Below are 7,416 nucleotides of genomic sequence, written 5' to 3' on the forward strand. Positions count from 1 at the left end.
GCGGCGGCGGCCAGGAGCTACGCCACGGGCGCGCCCTCCCGCCAGCCCAGCGTCGGAGTCGGGCTGGGGACAGCGGCTCTCGGGGGCACCTGGTTTCGCAGAAGTCCTCCCAGCAGTGGCCTAGTGCCAGCCTTTCAGTCCTGGAAACTCCTCGCCTGGACATTGGTGGCTGTGGCAGACTGTCATTCAGTGAGGCGTTGCACTGAAGAAGTCCTCAGCTCACACCTGGTTCAGAGGAGGCACCAGGAGTCAGCCTAGCGTTGTGTGGCCGGCGCCGGCGTCCCGCGAGCAGAGACCTCGCCACTGTGCGGGGCCCTTAGGCGTGCTGCGTGTATGTGATGAATGGAGTCCATGCTCTGGAACTCCCCTCGGAGCTAGTGTGTTCTTAAGTCTGCGGTGGGGAATCAGAACCCGGGCAACCTAGGAGACCCTTTTCTACCTATTCCAGTGTACCTCTCCTTCCCTTGAACTGCACCAGAAAATCAAACCCCCTAAATGCAGGACCGATGTATCCATCAGGCACAGGAATCCTGTATCACTGGCCCACGGTACTTTTAGTGGCCTGCGAATGTTATTTTATTTTATAAGTCAGCAGAAAAAAAGAACTTCCGGTCAAAGAAAATGTTTTCGTATGTATATTTAATACAGTTTTCTTTATGCCAGTACAGTGGAAAAGCATGACTCTTAATATTTCTTAATGGAGGAAAGGTCCCATGAAGGCAGAAGTGCCAGGGCCATCTTCTCTGATGACCTGGGTGTGGGAGCACAGGGTGTGTGGCCCTCTGCTGCGTCCTAGCCAGGCTCCCAGCCCAGATACACCGCACCTCTTGGCTCTGCGCTTGTGTCATCTGTATGGAATGTCTGCCTCCTCCCTGGTGCCTACCTGGTGGCCAAGGCCCTGACCCATGCTCCACCTGGACAGATTCGGTGATGCTTCTCTGGTCTCCCCATGCAGAGCTAGTTGCTCACTGCTTTTGGCTGCTCTCTGGGCAGCGAGATGACTGGTAGTGGGGTGGCCTTGGTAAGAACAAAGCCAGGGCTGGGCACGGTGGCTCACGCTTGTAATCCCAGCACTTTGGGAGGCCGAGGCAGGTGGATCACGAGGTCAGGAGATCGAGACCATCCTGGCTAACACGGTGAAACCCCGTCTCTACTAAAAATTAAAAAAATTAACCGGGCGTGGTGGCGGGCGCTTGTAGTCCCAGCTACTGGGGAGGCTGAGGCAGGAGAATGGCGTGAACCCGGGAGGTAAAGCGGGGGGGTGTCACAGGAGACCTCACACTGAGACTGAGGTCTCAGTAGGGCATGGGTGGGGTAGCTCTGGTAGAGGAAGCAAACATTCTTTTCGATTCCGTGACTCTCCAGATGAGAACATTGCAGCTACCCCTGGAGGCGTCTTGAGTTGCCCTGCAGAACCTGGGAGCTGCAGTTGGCTCCCCGGCTTTGGCTGGGCAGTGAGGGCAGGCCTCTGGGCCTGATGTGTTCCTTGTATGCCCGCGTGTGCCTCTTCACACATTCACCCTATGTCCTTCCTGAGAGTGCTGCAGGGATCTGCCTAGCTAGTGCTTTCAAGAGGTTGGGGCTTCTCTGGTCTTAGTCGGCGTTCTTTCTTTGGGGATCCCGGCCTTAAAAGCATACTTGGGTATGAGGAAGGTACCAGTCAAAGCCCACTTCTCAGGAGTGTGTTTTCTGACTCCTGCCTGGTGGGTTCCCTGAAGATGAGGCCAAGCCACTTGGGCCTCCTCTCTGGTACAGGGCAGGGTGGAAGGCCTTTCATGGAGTTATGGGGCAGCAAGTGCTTGCTATACTTGACCTTTCACCTTTTTTTTTTTTTTTTTGAGACAGAGTCCTGCTCTGCTGCCCAGGCTGGAGTGCAGTAGCGTGATCTCGGCCCACTGCAACCTCCACCTCCTTGGTTCAAGCGATTCTCCAGCTTCAGCCTCCCGGTTAGCTGGGATTACAGGCACACGCCTCCACGCCCAGCTAATTTTTGTATTTTTGGTAGAGATGGGGTTTTGTCATGTTGGCCAGGCTGGTCTGGAACCTCTGACCTCTGGTGATCCACCCACCTTGGCCTCCCAAAGTGCTGAATTACAGGCCTGAGGTACCATGCCCAGCAATTTTCTTTTAAATGCACATTTGAACTTGATTTAAGATGTGTCATGTGCCGGACACTGTTCTAAGCACTAACATGTATTAACTCTCAAGAGGTCCCTGCTGGATGCTATTTTTAGTCTCATTTAAAGATGGGGAAGCTGAAATCCAGAGCACTTGTGAAGCTAAGTGGCTGAGATGAGATTTCATCGTAGGAGTCTGGCCTTCCCCACATTGTGCACCCCTGACTGGGGCCTATGCACTCCAACTTTGTGTCTCCAGCCCAGCCACAGGAGTACCTCACATTATGCTCTGAACAGCTTCCTTAACCCCAGGTGGAGCCACAGGGGACCTATCTGTCCCCTGATAGATCCTGGGGTCCTCCAGGTGAGGGTGCAGAATCTTTTTCCATGTAGATACTCCAGTCTGAGGGACAGAACCACCCACTCCCCCAAATCCCTTCTGTGTTAGGCGTGACCACTGATGATGTGTGTTATGATCACTGGGGGTGTGATGAGGAAGGAGGATTGGATACTACTGCTAAGGTAACTGACAGCGAGATGGTGGGGGATTTGGGGAACACTGTGATAATGTCTCATTGGCTCTTTCTCCATCTGTGTAGAGAAGGCAGCATCGATTGCTGATTCTAAAACTGTTCTTCTTTCTAGCTTGAATTGTGAAACAAAATTATATCACGAGCCACAGCTCTATCCAGGTTGAACCCACCATACATAGCTGAGAAAAAATTGCCTTCTGAGTGCTGGTGCACCCTGGTCCCTTCCTGCTGGTTGCTGGTCCTGTACAGGGCTTGTGCTCAGCCAGGCCCCTTGGTGAGGTACAGGACGAGAAGATCGTCTTTCTTCTATTGCTGGTACAGCTAGCTGGGAGAGGCAAGTGACTTGTCTAAGGTCACACAGCTGGTGAGCAGCAGAGCGAGGGTTCAGACCCAGGTGGAGCTGTCTACTAGCTCAGGGTTCTTGCCCTTTTGCTTACAGTAGGCAGCTGTGCTGAGCTGATAAAATCTCAGGGAGCTAAGAAGTGAACACAGCACCTTGGCTCTGGAATCCAGAGATTTTTTTTTTGAGACGGAGTTTCTGTCTGTCACCCAGGCTAGAGTGCAGTTGCGGGATCTCAGCTCACTGTAACCTCCACCTCCTGGGTTCAAGTAATTCTCCTGTGTCAGCCTCCAGAGTAACTTTGATTATGGCGTACACCACCATGCTGGGCTAACTTTGTATTTTTAGTAGAAACGGGGTTTCATCATGTTGGCCATGTAGGCTTTTCTCAAATTCCTGGGTTCAAGTGATCCACCTGCTTTGGCCTCCCAAATTTATGGGATTGCAGGTGTGAACCATCTCACCCGGGCTGGAGTCCAGAGTTTTCTATCATGTGAAGTAGCACAGGGGTTTGGTGAATAGGGAGAGGGTGCATATTTTCATCACAAGGAAAAGTGACCGAGGCTCAGAAGTAGCTGGAGAGGTGAGCTTGCACCTGGCCTTGCCAAAACCTCCTGAGTTTGGAGTGCTTTCCTATATAGCCTGGTACTGTGACACTTCGTAGAGTTTGTCCACTGGTAAATTTGGCTTTTGGGTTAACAGGTTCATTTTTTTTAGTTGGAAAGTGGTGTAATATACTTTCTAGCTTCACTAGCTAATGAATTTTCCTTTCTTTTCTTGACAAAAACTTTTTACTTGGAAATAATTTCAAACACAGAAAATTTGCAAGAATAAAATGAGTGCAGAGAACACCTGCGTATTCTTTGCTGAGGCTTCCCTACTGTTGGCGTTTTACGCTATTTGCCTTATCCCCTGCCCTCTGTGTGTATGTGCATATCGTGCATTCACACACGTTGCTTTTTTGTGAACCAATTGAGAGTAAGTTGCATGCGCCATGGCCCTTTATCGTTGTGCATGTTAGCCATTGCAGAGAGTAGAGGCTGCTCACACTTAGCCCCTCCCCATTGTTCTCTCTAACACCTGCTATGTGCCAAGCCCTGTGTCACGTGGGAAGGTCTCGTGGGTGCACAAAGCCCTGTGGTTAAAGCCCAGGTTGGCCCAGGTGGCAAGCTGGCATCACTGCATGTCAGGGTTATTATTTTAGTTGGCGGTTCTGGGTTCGGGAATGAAGATTGCTGTTGTGGAACATTTGTGCTCTGTTAGGCTCTGTTAAACTAGCTTATGGGCACTTTTCCCACCCCTTCCTTCCCAGATACTTTCCAGAGTACTGAGTGATTATATCCTCTTAGCAGTGGTGGCCGGTGATTTGTTTGTGCAAGTGTCCTTCTAGCAGTGACGGCAGGTAATCTTGTTATGCACAAATCCTCTTAGCAGTAATGGGAGGTAATTGATCTGTGTGTGTCCTCTTAGCAGTGAGGGCAGGTGATCTAGCTGTGCACGTGTCCTCTTAGCCATGGTGGGAGGTGACCTGGTTGTGCAAGTGTCCTCTTAGCAGTGATGGGAGGTGATCTCATTATGCATGTTTCCTCTTAGCAGTAGTGGCAGGTGATCCGGTTGTGTGCATGTCCTCTCAGCAGTGATGACAGGTGATCTAGTAGTGCATGCATCCTCTCAACACTGATGGCAGGTGATCTGGTTGTTGACTCTCCCCTGCTGGACCTGAGCCTTTGACGGGCAGGGAGTTCCTCTGCTTCTCTTGGTTGTTGGCATAAGGAAGGACCCGACTGGCATTTAGTAGTTTCTTGACTCTTAAGTGGAATGCAGCAGTGACAACATTAAGGACCCCGTAGAAAGCTCATGACTGATTAGATGTCTTTTCCTTGGTGTGCTGCTAGATTTTCCCTTATCACATGTGCTGTTATGTTTGGGTGCTGAGGGTTTGGTGACCGTCCTCTTTCCTTTCTTTCCCTGCCAGTCTGCACAGTGGGCTCGGTAATCCAGAGAGACCAGTTTTGGGCCAACAGTTCATTGAGCAGCGTGATGCATGGGCTTGGTTATTATGTGAAAACTGTGTACCAACTGTGTTTGTGTTTCTGGCATGATTTACCAGTTGTCCTGGGAGCTTTAGTCAAAGCCAGTCCATCTCATCCTGCCATTTCAAGCTGTGTGTCCTGTCAGTGTGGACATGATGGGCTTGGCAGGGCAAGTCTAGGTTGGAGGATGAATGGCCTGTGGACCCAGATGTCCTGGACCTTCTGGTCATCCACCTGGGAGGTGGGGAAGCTCAGGTCTGGTTTGACCTCAGATGAGCTGTCTGTAAAAGTAGCAGCTGGGATTAGATCAAGCCTTCTCCTCCTGGTCCATGGCAGCAGTTGGGTATGGTGGCTTAAGAGCATGGGCTCTAGAGCCACACTGCCTAGGCTCAGTCTGCTTTACTGCTCACTCTGTGACTTCTGCTTCAGTTTCCTCATTTGGAACATGGACATCATAACAGAACTTAATGGAGATGTTGTGAGGATTAAAATGGGTAAGCATAAAATTCTAAAAAGTGTGTGATGTAAAGCAAACTCTTCATCAGGCAAAATGTTAGTATTAATCACAGATAGACTTCAGGAACCCTGAACTGAAATGTGAAATGTGAGGTTGTGTGTGCACAGGGAATATTGGTCGGGAGAGGGCTCCCTCAGGAGGTGGCAGAGTGCAGTGGTTCTGAGGAGTGTCTGCTGCACAGAGAGTGCTCTTTGCTGTTCTGATGGGATCAGAGGGACTGCGTATGACTCTCTGAGAGCCCCCGAAACAGCCATGGTGCTTTGGACAGGGCTAGGATTGTTCATACACGTTTTGCTCTTTGTCACATTCATGCTGTGTCACCTGGGCCTGGTCAGGCACAGAGTGGGCACTCAGAAATCAGTTATTGAACAAATGCACAAATGCCTATTTATATTTTGACATAAAGAGCAACAGCTACTTTAGCCAGCAGGCCTTGCAGCTGCCTCTGGTGGGGGTGGCGAGGAGGATGAGAGCCTTGTGGCAGTCCTGCAAAAACGCCTTGGGAGGATGGGATGGGGGGTAGGGGACGTGGCTGTGGAGCCAGCTGGCCTGGGCCCCACCCTGGTGGGAGCTTGCTTCTGTGATGGGAGCTGAGCTGAGAGGTGAGAGCAAGTGCGGCTTCTCATTAATGTGGATCCTCACTGAAGCTCACCAGCTGCCCAGCCTGGGGTGGAGGGTTGAGGGGCCCACCAGAGGGAGGGACCCCAGCAAGCCGGTGCAGAGGGAGCACTGCCTCTCTGATGGACTTGCTGGCACCTGGCTTTGAGAACTGGACTGCCCTGTGTGAGGATGTGGCCGGACCTTCCCTGGGTCATTTGCACAATGCAGGGCTTGTTTCTGATCAAGAGCTGGCTGGGTGCATGGGCTGTATACGCTTGCCTCTTGGCCTTCTCCCCTCCTCTGCCTGGGGTAGCTGTTGCTTCAGTCACTCTGGGCTGGTCATTGTTCTCAGTGCCCTTGTCCCCTACAGGTCCCTCCCTGTAGGCTGACTTCTGGCTGACCTCTGGCAAAATGGCAGACAGCTATCAGTTTGGTTAGCTTGTCTTCCTTGGTTAATCTGTCATCCTTCAGCTGTTGGCTGCTACCTGTTGGACAGGACAGTACTGAGAACAGTACTCTGGTTAGTATGCTGCACTGAGGGTCTCCCAGGTAGACCCTGCCCTCTTCCTTGCCTGGGAAGTCTCATTTTCTGGGAAACCTTCCTTAGGAGTTCTTAGTTGTGGAGACAATTGTTTGTGGCTGGCCAGGGCACTGGATGAGGGGCAGGAGTCACAGCAGAGGGACCCAGAAGGTCAGCACAGGGGTGGTCAGCAGGAGACTGACCATAGGACCTGGCCAGGTGCTCCACTGAAAATAGGTCTGCTGACGCAGAGGTCTCTCTGGTGCCCCTGCTCCTGCTTAGGGCCTCCAGGTAGATTAGTTTACCTACAGAGCTCTGTCTATGGTCTTAGAATAAGAGGACCCGGAAGAGCTAGAGGCTTGTTGGGGCCCATGGCAGGCCTTTGCTGCAGCTCTTGGAGGTTTCTTGGCCACTCCTGACAGTAGGAGCAGCTCTTAGGATTTCCCCATCTACCCTATTTGTGAAGGATGCCTGCTAGACCAGTATGGTAAGCCATGGGGCATGGAGAGAGCCCAAGGGTGTAGAAGATCTTGTCTGCACAATCTAGAAAAAATAAAGTTGATATTTTTTCACATTTGGTAACATTCATACATGGAATATTTTACATAAATGGAATTTTTTTTTTATTTAATGTTTTTCATTTGAGATCTTTGTAGATCAGTACATATATAACTTCATTCTTTTTTTTTTTTTTTTTTTTGAGACAGAGTCCTGCTCTGTTACCAGGCTGGAGTGCAGTAGCGTGATCTCGGCCCA

The 7,416-nt window shown here is 51.0% G+C and overlaps 1 protein-coding gene across 4 annotated transcripts in view; it reads left to right on the plus strand.

Annotated features, from left to right (window-relative positions):
• DGCR2 (DiGeorge syndrome critical region gene 2) overlaps window positions 1-7,416 on the plus strand; it is an 86,927-nt gene that overhangs the window by 950 nt on the left and 78,561 nt on the right. The gene's annotated exons all lie outside the window — the stretch shown is intronic.

Source organism: Colobus angolensis, unplaced genomic scaffold (genome assembly GCF_000951035.1).
Source record: "Colobus angolensis palliatus isolate OR3802 unplaced genomic scaffold, Cang.pa_1.0 Scaffold471, whole genome shotgun sequence".
Classification (NCBI taxonomy): domain Eukaryota; kingdom Metazoa; phylum Chordata; class Mammalia; order Primates; family Cercopithecidae; genus Colobus; species Colobus angolensis.